Source organism: Rattus norvegicus, chromosome 19 (genome assembly GCF_021556685.1).
Source record: "Rattus norvegicus strain SHRSP/BbbUtx chromosome 19, alternate assembly SHRSP_T2T, whole genome shotgun sequence".
NCBI classification, from domain to species: Eukaryota; Metazoa; Chordata; class Mammalia; order Rodentia; family Muridae; genus Rattus; species Rattus norvegicus.
Window position 1 is genome coordinate 18458887 of NC_141552.1, and position 13119 is coordinate 18472005.

General features: G+C 43.1%; 2 protein-coding genes and 1 pseudogene across 12 annotated transcripts in view; 1 reads left to right on the forward strand and 2 right to left on the reverse strand.

Moving 5' to 3' along the window:
- Positions 1-1287, reverse strand: LOC134483585 (zinc finger CCCH-type antiviral protein 1-like; annotated as a pseudogene).
- The window catches only part of LOC147998964 (disks large homolog 5-like), an 81511-nt gene that overhangs the window by 36466 nt on the left and 31926 nt on the right, over positions 1-13119 (reverse strand). For 10 of the 11 annotated variants that reach the window (XR_015643829.1, XR_015643832.1, XR_015643836.1 and 7 more), the window contains exon 2: positions 10273-10354. The exons of the other annotated variant lie outside the window; for it this stretch is intronic. The gene's annotated coding sequence lies outside the window, so the exon portion shown is untranslated. The remainder of the gene's footprint in view (positions 1-10272; positions 10355-13119) is intronic. 11 annotated transcript variants of the gene reach the window in all.
- The window catches only part of LOC147998965 (uncharacterized), a 27842-nt gene continuing 15373 nt past the window's right edge, over positions 651-13119 (forward strand). Inside the window, exon 1 of the mRNA XM_087595772.1 lies at positions 651-1569. The gene's annotated coding sequence lies outside the window, so the exon portion shown is untranslated. The remainder of the gene's footprint in view (positions 1570-13119) is intronic.

A 13119-nucleotide genomic window follows, 5' to 3' on the forward strand; every position in this document is an offset into this window, starting at 1 on the left:
TCAATTATTCCACTGAATTGAAAGAGAAGGAACATTGCCAAACTCCTTCCCTGAGTTTCTCCTTTTACCTAGAATTCCTGAGTCTGTTGCTTCTTCCATTGTCACCCCATCAATAGAACCATTTAAAATGGGATGTAATCGATGTCTGGAGCCTCATTCTTTCCCTTGACCTCCATGCGGTGTCCAGAAGGCATGCCTGTTCTCATGGACATGGACTCATCTCTTTTTGCTGCAGCAAGAAGAAAGCCAGCAGAGGAGGCAGGAGCTTACAAAGAATCAGTAGGATTTCTAGAAAAGAAGCCATCCAGATGTCCATTCTCAGAAAACCCCTGGCTTGCTCTCATGTGACTGGGTCCTCAGACACCAGCAGCCTTAGATGAGACCAAGGAAAGCTGTGCAGAGTCCTGGGTCCCCAGGTTCTTGACCTCCTGAGTGACAGCTATAGACACATCCTCCAGGGAATCCTTACAGCTGGTGACATCTGGACAAAGTGAACCAGATGCCAAAATGAGACATGGGAGAGAAATCCTAGACTGTTTGGAAGGAATCAGTCTCTGCTTTTGCTTTTGTCTCTGTGTGCCCTGCTGCTATGATGTTCATGGGGAGCTCTCATGCCAGTGGGTCTCCTCCTAATGTGTTTGTTGTTGCAGATGTCCTGGATGTTCTGGACCCCATCAGAACTCAGCCCGTGCTCAGTCACGGAGGTCAGCACCTTCCTGTCCAACAGGTCATGAGACCTGAGACAATTGAGGTAACGGCAGTTGGCCTGGGTGAAGTGCTCACAGACTTGGACTCTCTTGCATGGCTGTGGCTTCAAGCAGATCTGTTTGTGGCTGTCTCCTTTGTAGTAACTTTTGCAGGAGAAAAGAATCCCCCTGTACCAGGAAGAAGGCCGGCTCCTCTTGGTTAAGCCCAGAAAGCTCATGATTCTTCAGGACCTGGAAGCTCTGTTCCTAAAAACTTGGTGTGGATATTTGCAGAGGTTTCTCTGGGATTTTGCATAATGACTCTGTCCCAGAAGTTTGAGCTTGCAGAGGCTTGGGCAATCTGTAGCATGGTCCCTGGATGCACTTGAGATTGAAGCCACAGGCTTCAGTAGTAGCCGCCACCTACAGCATGATCCCTGCCTGATCTCCAGTCTCCAATAGGAATAAGCAGTCTTGCCCAGCAGCTCATAGAGCTCTGCCTCTGGAGCCTGATCCTACTCTGCAGTTCCTTTAAGGTCATGCAGCCCCTGTGGGTCCACAGGATCTTGGTGATGAAACAGTCTGCCCCAGGATCCCCCATGGTGCACTATGGCTGCAGCTGCTCAGGCTTGTGAGCTGGACTCTGCTTTGTGGAGAAAGGAAACTGGAAAAGGGGATAACACATGAAATGGAAATGAAGAAAATAACCAGTAAAAATTAAAAGAATTAAAGTCATCATCTCAGGAGAATGAGTGGGAAGCCAGGTCCTTAAGCAGGCAGGTTCTCCACAACAATGCATGCTGGGTTCAAGACTGGACATGAGGTGCCCTGAGCTTGGGACTGCCAGGCTCCTACTGGGAAGAGAGCTTTCTTCTTCATTTCTGTAAGTCTCTCTAGTTTTCTTTTAAGGCTTTCATCTCATCATTGACTTTCCCAATGACCTTTTATGACAAGCCATTATGGTTAACAAGAATTAAGTAAAGGCTCATTGAGCTGGTGGTAGTTGGAGGTCTGGGGGAAGCCCTGGACAGAGAGATCTTGCCTACCAGGGGTGGGATGTGCATGGTGGGAGGGACTAGTGGAGTGTCATTGGCCTCAGTATGCACAGGCTTGGGGCTGGTGCCTGGCTGCCTGGTGCGCCTCTGTGGCTACTTGGCCTGGGTCCCACCGCAGATGCCCATGGTGGTTGCTGGCCAGTTGTGCTTGCTCTACCTGTCCTCGGGGCTTCTGGCGGGGCTGACCACAGCCTTGAACATGGACAACCGTGGACAAAGTGGGCCAGAAATCGGAGGATCATGGGAGCATCTTCAACTTCCCCCTCCCCAAGCACTGGCAGTTGCAGCTGGAGGACAAGCCACTGTGAGTTTCCCCACATCCAGGCAGGTGTTCTGCACCACCAGGAGAGCAAGGGCAAGCACTGCTGCCACCAGTCCCACATGCGCAAGGCCTATTTGCTGACTGGCAGGGCTTCACTTTGCTCTGCCTGGCTCTGCTTTGCCTTGCTCTGCCCTGTGGGCTCTCACTTCTTTGGCCAAAGACTGTTGAGATCCCGGCTTGCCTCACCTTTCTTTTTTTTTTTTTTTTTTTTTTTTTTTTTATTAACTTGAGTATTTCTTATATACATTTCGAGTGTTATTCCCTTTCCCGGTTTCCGGGCAAACATCCCCCTCCCCCCTCCCCTTCCTTATGGGTGTTCCCCTCCCAACCCTCCCCCCATTGCCGCCCTCCCCCCATAGACTAGTTCACTGGGGGTTCAGTCTTAGCAGGACCCAGGGCTTCCCCTTCCACTGGTGCTCTTACTAGGATATTCATTGCTACCTATGGGGTCAGAGTCCAGGGTCAGTCCATGTATAGTCTTTAGGTAGTGGCTTAGTCCCTGGAAGCTCTGGTTGCTTGGCATTGTTGTACTTTTGGGGTCTCGAGCCCCTTCAAGCTCTTCCAGTCCTTTCTCTGATTCCTTCAATAGGGGACCTATTCTCAGTTCAGTGGTTTGCTGCTGGCATTCGCCTCTGTATTTGCTGTATTCTGGCTGTGTCTCTCAGGAGCGATCTACATCCGGCTCCTGTCGGTCTGCACTTCTTTGCTTCATCCATCTTGTCTAATTGGGTGGCTGTATATGTATGGGCCACATGTGGGGCAGGCTCTGAATGGGTGTTCCTTCAGTCTCTGTTTTAATCTTTGCCTCTCCCTTCCCTGCCAAGGGTATTCTTTTTCCTCATTTAAAGAAGGAGTGAAGCATTCACATTTTGATCATCCGTCTTGGGTTTCGTTTGTTCTAGGGATCTAGGGTAATTCAAGCATTTGGGCTAATAGCCACTTATCAATGAGTGCATACCATGTATGTCTTTCTGTGATTGGGTTAGCTCACTCAGGATGATATTTTCCAGTTCCAACCATTTGCCTACGAATTTCATAAACTCGTTGTTTTTGATAGCTGAGTAATATTCCATTGTGTAGATGTACCACATTTTCTGTATCCATTCCTCTGTTGAAGGGCATCTGGGTTCTTTCCATTTTCTGGCTATTATAAATAAGGCTGCGATGAACATAGTGTAGCACGTGTCTCTTTTATATGTTGAGGCATCTTTTGGGTATATGCCCAAGAGAGGTATAGCTGGATCCTCAGGCAGTTCAATGTCCAATTTTCTGAGGAACCTCCAGACTGATTTCCAGAATGGTTTTACCAGTCTGCAATCCCACCAACAATGGAGGAGTGTTCCTCTTTCTCCACATCCTCGCCAGCATCTGCTGTCACCTGAGTTTTTGATCTTAGCCAATCGCACTGGTGTGAGGTGAAATCTCAGGGTTGTTTTGATTGGCATTTCCCTTATGACTAAAGATGTTGAACATTTCTTTAGGTGTTTCTCAGCCATTCGGCATTCCTCAGCTGTGAATTCTTTGTTTAGCTCTGAACCCCATTTTTTAATAGGGTTATTTGTTTCCCTGCGGTCTAACTTCTTGAGTTCTTTGTATATTTTGGATATAAGGCCTCTATCTGTTGTAGGATTGGTAAAGATCTTTTCCCAATCTGTTGGTTGCCATTTTGTCCTAACCACAGTGTCCTTTGCCTTACAGAAGCTTTGCAGTTTTATGAGATCCCATTTGTCGATTCTTGATCTTAGAGCATGAGCCATTGGTGTTTTGTTCAGGAAATTTTTTCCAGTGCCCATGTGTTCCAGATGCTTCCCTAGTTTTTCTTCTATTAGTTTGAGTGTGTCTGGTTTGATGTGGAGGTCCTTGATCCACTTGGACTTAAGCTTTGTACAGGGTGATAAGCATGGATCGATCTGCATTCTTCTACATGTTGCCCTCCAGTTGAACCAGCACCATTTGCTGAAAATGCTATCTTTTTTCCATTGGATGGTTTTGGCTCCTTTGTCAAAAATCAAGTGACCATAGGTGTGTGGGTTCATTTCTGGGTCTTCAATTCTATTCCGTTGGTCTATCTGTCTGTCTCTGTACCAATACCATGCAGTTTTTATCACTATTGCTCTGTAATACTGCTTGAGTTCAGGGATAGTGATTCCCCCTGAAGTTCTTTTATTGTTGAGGATAGCTTTAGCTATCCTGGGTTTTTTGTTATTCCAGATGAATTTGCAAATTGTTCTGTCTAACTCTTTGAAGAATTGGATTGGTATTTTGATGGGGATTGCATTGAATCTGTAGATCGCTTTTGGTAAAATGGCCATTTTTACTATATTAATCCTGCCAATCCATGAGCATGGGAGATCTTTCCATCTTCTGAGGTCTTCTTCAATTTCTTTCCTCAGTGTCTTGAAGTTCTTATTGTACAGATCTTTTACTTGCTTGGTTAAAGTCACACCGAGGTACTTTATATTATTTGGGTCTATTATGAAGGGTGTCGTTTCCCTAATTTCTTTCTCGGCTTGTTTCTCTTTTGTATAGAGGAAGGCAACTGATTTATTTGAGTTAATTTTATACCCAGCCACTTTGCTGAAGTTGTTTATCAGCTTTAGTAGTTCTCTGGTGGAACTTTTGGGATCACGTAAATATACTATCATGTCATCTGCAAATAGTGATATTTTGACCTCTTCTTTTCCGATCTGTATCCCTTTGATCTCCTTTTGTTGTCTGATTGCTCTGGCTAGAACTTCAAGAACTATATTGAATAAGTAGGGAGAGAGTGGGCAGCCTTGTCTAGTACCTGATTTTAGTGGGATTGCTTCAAGTTTCTCTCCATTTAGTTTAATGTTAGCAACTGGTTTGCTGTATATGGCTTTTACTATGTTTCGGTATGGGCCTTGAATTCCTATTCTTTCCAGGACTTTTATCATGAAGGGGTGTTGAATTTTGTCAAATGCTTTCTCAGCATCTAATGAAATGATCATGTGGTTCTGTTCTTTCAGTTTGTTTATATGATGGATCACGTTGATGGTTTTCCGTATATTAAACCATCCCTGCATGCCTGGGATGAAGCCTACTTGATCATGGTGGATGATTGTTTTGATGTGCTCTTGAATTCGGTTTGCCAGAATTTTATTGAGTATTTTTGCGTCGATATTCATAAGGGAAATTGGTCTGAAGTTCTCTTTCTTTGTTGTGTCTTTGTGTGGTTTAGGTATAAGAGTAATTGTGGCTTCGTAGAAGGAATTCGGTAGGGCTCCATCTGTTTCAATTTTGTGGAATAGTTTGGATAATATTGGTATGAGGTCTTCTATGAAGGTTTGATAGAATTCTGCACTAAACCCGTCTGGACCTGGGCTCTTTTTGGTTGGGAGACCTTTAATGACTGCTTCTATTTCCTTAGGAGTTATGGGGTTCTTTAACTGGTTTATCTGTTCCTGATTTAACCTCGATACCTGGTATCTGTCTAGGAAATTGTCCATTTCCTGAAGATTTTCAAATTTTGTTGAATATAGGTTTTTATAGTAAGATCTGATGATTTTTTGAATTTCCTCCGAATCTGTAGTTATGTCTCCCTTTTCATTTCTGATTTTGTTAATTTGGACACACTCTTTGTGTCCTCTCATTAGTCTGGCTAAGGGTTTATCTATCTTGTTGATTTTCTCAAAGAACCAACTTTTGGTTCTGTTGATTCTTTCTATGGTCCTTTTTGTTTCTACTTGGTTGATTTCAGCTCTGAGTTTGATTATTTCCTGCCTTCTACTCCTCCTGGGTGTATTTGCTTCTTTTTGTTCTAGAGCTTTTAGGTGTGCTGTCAAGCTGCTGACATATGCTCTTTCCTGTTTCTTTCTGCAGGCACTCAGCGCTATGAGTTTTCCTCTTAGCACAGCTTTCATTGTGTCCCATAAGTTTGAGTATGTTGTATCTTCATTTTCATTAAATTCTAAAAAGTTTTTAATTTCTTTCTTTATTTCTTCCTTGACCAGGTTATCATTGAGTAGAGCATTGTTCAATTTCCACGTATATGTGGGCATTCTTCCCTTATTGTTATTGAAGACCAGTTTTAGGCCGTGGTGGTCCGATAGCACGCATGGGATTATTTCTATCTTTCTGTACCTGTTGAGGCCCGTTTTTTGACCAATTATATGGTCAATTTTGGAGAAAGTACCATGAGGAGCTGAGAAGAAGGTATATCCTTTTGCTTTAGGATAGAATGTTCTATAAATATCCGTTAAGTCCATTTGGCTCATGACTTCTCTTAGTCTGTCGACATCACTGTTTAATTTCTGTTTCCATGATCTGTCCATTGATGAGAGTGGGGTGTTGAAATCTCCCACTATTATTGTGTGAGGTGCAATGTGTGTTTTGAGCTTTACCTTTCAATAGGCACCTCTGTGAAGTGAGGAGAACCAAAGGGACAGAAGGCTGACCTGGCCCTGGAGACTTGTGTCTCCCCCTCCACCAAAGTGCTTTCCTCAGTTCTCCACTCCGGTTTTAGTTTGCAGGGATCCCAGCAGGTGGCAGGCTTCGCTGAGCCTCCCCTGTGAGAAGGGGACAGTGGTGGGACTTATGGTTGTGGGAAGTCTTTCAGGGAGATGCAGGCTTTCTCAAACTCTCCGACCATCCATCCAGTGCCCTCCCTGGTTCCCATTCCCTGTGTTTGTTGCGAAGTCACTTTTCGCTGTCCTGTGTGACTTTCCCTGCAGACTGGGCTCTCCTGCAGGAGATACTCTCACATGCTTCTTTAAAAGCCCCTGTTCCTCAGATTTAGATCAGCTGTGAAAACAGGCTTCTCCATGCCAGGGTGAGAGCTACCCCTCCCAGCTCAGAGCTGCAACACCATAGGATCCTCAGGCCCCAGTGCTGGGTGGGTCCCATGGAAGAGTTAGAGGAAAGCTTCCCTTCTGAGAAGTGACTTAACACAGAAGGTTCACAAGTGACAGTCAACCCCCAAGTATTTCTTCCAGGAGAAAGCACTCAGCTCTCCCCTTTAAACAGTTTAGGCTCCCACATGGCCCAGTTTTGTGATTGGGGAAGATTTTCTGGAGCTTAGTTGGCCAGTCAAAGTGGGGCTACATTCTTTTTTTTTTTTTTCTTTATTAACTTGAGTATTTCTTATTTACATTTCGATTGTATTCTCTTTCCCGGTTTCCCTGGCCAACATCCTCCTAACCCCCCCTCTTCTATATGGCTGTCCCCCTCCCCATCCTCCCACCATTACCACCCTCCCCCCAACAATCACGTTCACTGGGGGTTCAGTCTTGGCAGGACCAAGGGCTTCCCCTTCCACTGGTGCTCTGACTAGGCTATTCATTGGTACGTATGCAGTTGGAGCCCAGGGTCAGTCTTTGGGTAGTGGCTTAGTCCCTGGAAGCTCTGGTTGGTTGGAATTGTTTTTCATATGCAGTCTTAACCCCCTTGAGCTCTTTCAGTCCTTTCTAAGATTCCTTCAACGGGGGTCCTATTCTCAGTTCAGTGGTTTGCTGCTGGCATTCGCCTCTGTATTTGCTGTATTCTGGCTGTGTCTCTCAGGAGCGATCTACATCCGGCTCCTGTCAGCCTGCACTTCTTTGCTTCATCCATCTTATCTAATTGGGTGGCTGTATATGTATGGGCCACATGTGGAGCAGGCTCTGAATGGGTGTTCCTTCTGCCTCTGTTTTAATCTTTGCCTCTCTATTCCCTGCCAAGGGTATTCTTGTTCCTCTTTTAAAGAAGGAGTGAAGCATTTGCTTTTTGGTCATCCTTCTTGATTTTCATGTGTTCTGTGCATCTAGGGTAATTCAAGCATTTGGGCTAATAGCCACTTATCAATGAATGCATACCATGTGTGTTTTTCTGTGATTGGGTTACCTCACTCTGGATGATATTTTCCAGTTCCATCCATTTGCCTATGAATTTCATAAAATCATTGTTTTTGATAGCCGAGTAATATTCCATTGTGTAGATGTACCACATTTTCTGTATCCATTCCTCTGTTGGGTTCTTTCCAGCTTCTGGCTATTATAAGTAAGGCTGCTATGAACATAGTGGAGCACGTGTCTTTTTTATATGTTGGGGCATCTTTTGGGTATATGCCCAAGAGAGGTATAGCTCAGTCCTCAGGTAGTTCAATATCCAATTTTCTGAGAAACCTCCAACTGATTTCCAGAATGGTTGTACCAGTCTGCCTCCCACCAACATTGGAGGAGTGTTCCTCTTTCTCCACATCCTGGCCAGCATTTGCTGTCACCTGAGTTCTTGATCTTAGCCATTCTCACTGGTGTGCGGTGAAATCTCAGGGTTGTTTTGATTTGCATTTCCCTTATGACTAAAGATGTTGAACATTTCTTTTGGTGTTTCTCAGCCATTCGGCATTCCTCAGCTGTGAATTCTTTGTTTACCTCTGAACTCCATTTTTTAATAGGGTTATTTGACTCCCTGCAGTCTAACTTCTTGAGTTCTTTGTATATTTTGGATATAAGCCCTCTATCTGTTGTAGAATTGGTAAAGATCTTTTCCCAATCTGTTGGTGGGGCTACATTCTTAATCCATACTCATTCACACAACAGAACATCTTCCTCCCCACCCACGAGGCCTTGACTTGAACCCAGGTCCTTCCAGGATCAACAGACCTGAGAGAACAGATTGCAGCACAAGAGAGAAAAGAAGCCAGAATAGTTTAAACTGGAGAAAACCCCCATATAGGCCGTTTACCAACTTTAGGGGTTTGCATATTGTGGACTTCAGAATCTTACGGTCAGATTTTTCTGATTACACCTTATAGGTGAAGCTGAAGTCTACTGAGGGTGGGATCATCCCAGGCAGGGAGGGGATCTGACTCTGCAGGCCTGGCCACCCTCTGCATTCTCCCAAAAATAATTTTTAGTCAGCTGTAAATCTGAAGTGAAATTTGTTTTTTGTCAACTCAAACGGTTGACATTTCAAGTCTCACACACCATGTGAGAGACACACATTTATCCACAGGGGATTTGAACTTACTTCTATAGAAATGACTGTGGGCCAACAGAGGGAAAGCATTCTTGCCTTTAGCATTCTGTCTGTATCAGAGACTACATGGACTGGCTTCCTGGACAGACATGTCCAAGCAGACAGACATTGTAATGAGGGAAAACTTAGGCAAGAAATGACCTGGGGACAGTGATTTCAGATTGTGCCTTTAGCCAGGAATCTCTGTTGTCATTAAGGCAAGCAGTCTTGGGCTTGCCAAAACTTGTCAGTATTTCAGGGCTCTTACAACTGCTCCAGGTACTTCTGAGGTGAAAGCCTTTCATTAAAAAAAAAGTTTATAGAGCAATATTTCTCCACCTGTGGGTGGCAACTGCTTCACAGAGATTGCATATCAGATACCTTGTACATTATGACTCATAAGAGTAGCAATATTATTTATGAAGTAGCAATGAAATAATTTTATGGAGGGGATCATCACAGTATGAAGAGCTGTATTAAAGTGTTGCAGCAGTAGGACTGTTGAGAACCACTGCCATAGAAGCTGACACATGGGAGCAGACTCCTCAGATGAGTAGAGACCCACGACAAGGGATACTGTGTCCCACCCTAGAACCCAGAGGCAGAATCTATCCCAGGAGTCTGTGGGCTCACCTTGTCTTAAATTCTCCCAGGGTCAAGAATAGCATTGATCATCTCAGCAGAGTCAGCTTGCACAGCCCACATCAGGCCCATGGCTTCCCTTTACAGAGAAGGATGTGGGTCTAAGTGACAGTCAGTGAGACTGAGGGGACCCTGATACTCATTTGCTTTGAGCTGTGGTTTCTTCACCTGTAAAATGGACGTGTTTCTGCTGAATTGGGTTGTAGTGGAGATTAACAGAACATACAACCTGCTCAGTGTCTGCCTGGCATGGACCCTGCTGGTTAAATGGAAGCTGTCGATGATGATGAAGTTAAAAGTAGAATTTCTAGCCAGATAGTGTTAGTTGTGGGGCGCCATACAAGTGTTCTAAGCATTTTCTGATTCTAAGACCGCCTCACCTTACAACCTAAGGCTCTTGATTTAAATTTTAAAAAAAGAATAAATATAAAATACCAATATGAAAAAATCATAATCAGAAATGAGCTAATTCCTGCGAAGTCATTTAGCTTTACATTTTCTGCTTCTATTTCCAAGGCATCTAGAGTAGCACTATCCGAGATCCTAAAGCCTTCTATTATGGTGCTACCCATTCATTCCTCTCTCCTTGAGGCCTTCTCAGGTGACTTACCAGAATCAGATGGCTTTTAAGATTGTTCCCATCAGGTGCGATCTCTTTGTCCATGGGCCTTGCCCAAAGCTGCAGGGCCAACCTGTTGTTTTACAATCCAAAATTCCAGACATTAATTTTACCAATGAAGTTTCAGGAGTCAGATGCTGAAGTCAAGTAAAGCTCCCAACTGTCTTTCCTGATTCACTGACCTCCCAGAAGAAGAGCAGTCCTGTTCCCTCTGAACACTTTCTTAAAAATCCTTTAACTCAAAAACTTTCCATTGGTTTAGTTATCTAGATTTCCTTTCACGTTGTGTCTTGATCTGCTGGACCTAAGTGCACTTTTTACCTTTGCCATAAATGTGTGTGGTAGGTGAGCCATATCGTAATTAAGTCCATGTTTACATGAATAAACAACTCTTGCTTTAAATGTCTGTGCCATGGCCCTGCTATACCACACACTACTTTTTCAGTAAATAATACATTCTTGGAGATCACAGTGTGATCAAATATTTTGTAACATGACTTAGTAACGTTCCCTCGATTTTATAAATCAATTTCTTTGACGAGGATTCTGGGTGTTGTCTGTCAGGTCTGAGTGCATCATCTTGGGAATCCCAAGGAACATCAAACTTGGGCTTTTGAAACTGTTGCATATGGCCAACCCGGAGCAAAAACCACCCAGGAATCTACTGATACTTGACACACATTAATTCACCTGCCTTTTTCATATAGTTTATGGCAAGAGGTCACCATTCTTGACCTTGTTTCATTATAAAACGTGGTGCTAAGTGTAACAGTTGGGGTCAAGGAGATCACCCCACAAATCACAAAATACCCATCTCAGATAACCATGTATGGTTTATTGAATACAAAACATCCATGAATTTCAGGACAGAATTAAAAGTCCAAACCTAAGGATAATAGAATAGAAGAGAATTTAGATTTCCAGTTCACAGGTCCAGTAAGCATATTCAGTAAATCATAGCAGAAAACATCCATAAGGTAAAGGAAGAAAAGGCCATGAAGGTACAACAAGCCTACAGAACGCCAATTTAATCATACCAGAAACAATTCCTCCATTAACATAATAATTAAAACACTGAATGCACAGATCAAAGAAAGATCATTAAAAGGGGTAAGGTACAAATAACCAGTAACAAATAAGTTCAGACTCATCTAAATTACACAAGACTTCTCAACAGAGACTCCAAAAGCCAGAAAATCTTGGGCAGATGTAATGCGGACCAAGGATCCTATACCCAGCATAATTCTCAATCACCATAAATGGAGAAACCAAAATATTTCATGACAAAACCAAATTTAAACAATATTTTTCTCTAAGAAAGCACAACAGAGGATTGTAGTAGGGAAACTCCAAGACAATGAGCTAAACTATACCCAAGAAAAACCAAGAAATAAATCATCTCTCAATAATTTCAAAAAATGAAGCACACAATCACCATTTCACCCATAACCAGAAAAAGAAGAGAAAGCAGCAACTATTGGTCTTTAATATCTAACCAGACCCTCTGTCACCAATCCCCCAGCTCCTAGGGAATAAACTGCCAGCCAAAGTATATACAGGGTCTATGGTTCTAGGTAACTGTGTAGAAGGGGACTGATTTAAGTGGCACCCATGTGGCGGGAGGCCATTGTCTACGCTGAGGCCTGTTGCCCAACAAAAGTAGATGCTGGAGTTGTGAGGTGGGAATGGATATGTGTAGGTGGGGGAACACTGTCATATAGGCAAAGCTGAGCAGAAATGGGATGTAAGATATGATGATGGGAGTGTGGAAAGCAGGACAACAGTTGAAATGTAAATAAATAAAATAACCAATTAATAAAAAAATAGCCAAAAATAAAATAAAAAGTGAAAAGGTAAAAGAAAACTTACACCAAAACAAAACAAAAGAAATCCTTGTAGTGGATTGGCCTAATTCTGCTTGTATTTTAATGCTAATATGTAGAACTCAAGACTGGTTAACCTCCAAAAACTGACCCTGCTCCCAGTTAACTGTGATTATAAAGAAGCCAACAGCCAACAGCTGCACAGCAGAGAGATGGGGGAGGTGAGCTTTGAGGGCTTTGCTAGAGAGGATCATGAGGAGGGAAGAAGGAGGAAGAAGCTGCCAGAGAATAAAGGAAGAACATGTGTGATGGAGAGGAGAGAGGAAGAGGACAGCAGCCATGGTTAAGGGAGAGGAGAGCCTGGTCCTGAGGGCTGTCCAAGTGCAACAAAGAGCAGCCAAGATGCTACACAGTCAGTAAGAGTTGAGCGTTATTGTTTGGAAAGTAGATCTGATACCATGGAGGGCAGGCAGCTGCACAGCTACTGTGCTGATTAAGGCATATGATGAATAAATTTACAAAATATGTATAACCAGTAAGGAGCTCTATAGAGGATCCTAAAAGGAATACTTTAGTTTGAAGAGAAGGATAAAATACCAGAGGAAACAGGAAATAATTTAACAAAACTAGAACAGTCAATCAAAAGAAGCCAATAAAACCCACAAAAATTAACAAAATTAAATACATAGGTTTAAATAATATTTGCACGTCACTAAACTCAATTCCCCAGTGAACAGACATTATTTAGCCAGAAACAGGATCACCATCATGAGATGTAGAGGATATACTAGGGAAACAGACCTAAGACACAGGTCCCTATCGCAATTCTATGCAGTTTCTCTATCCAGCTGACAGAATAGATTTCAAACCAATCCTGTCCAGAAGATGTAAGGACATTCATTTCATATTTTGCAATTACCAAAAGATACTACAATCTAAATATATACATATTAAACACAGCAGTCACAAATTTAAATATATAATTATCACATAGTTCTGAAATTACCCATTAGCT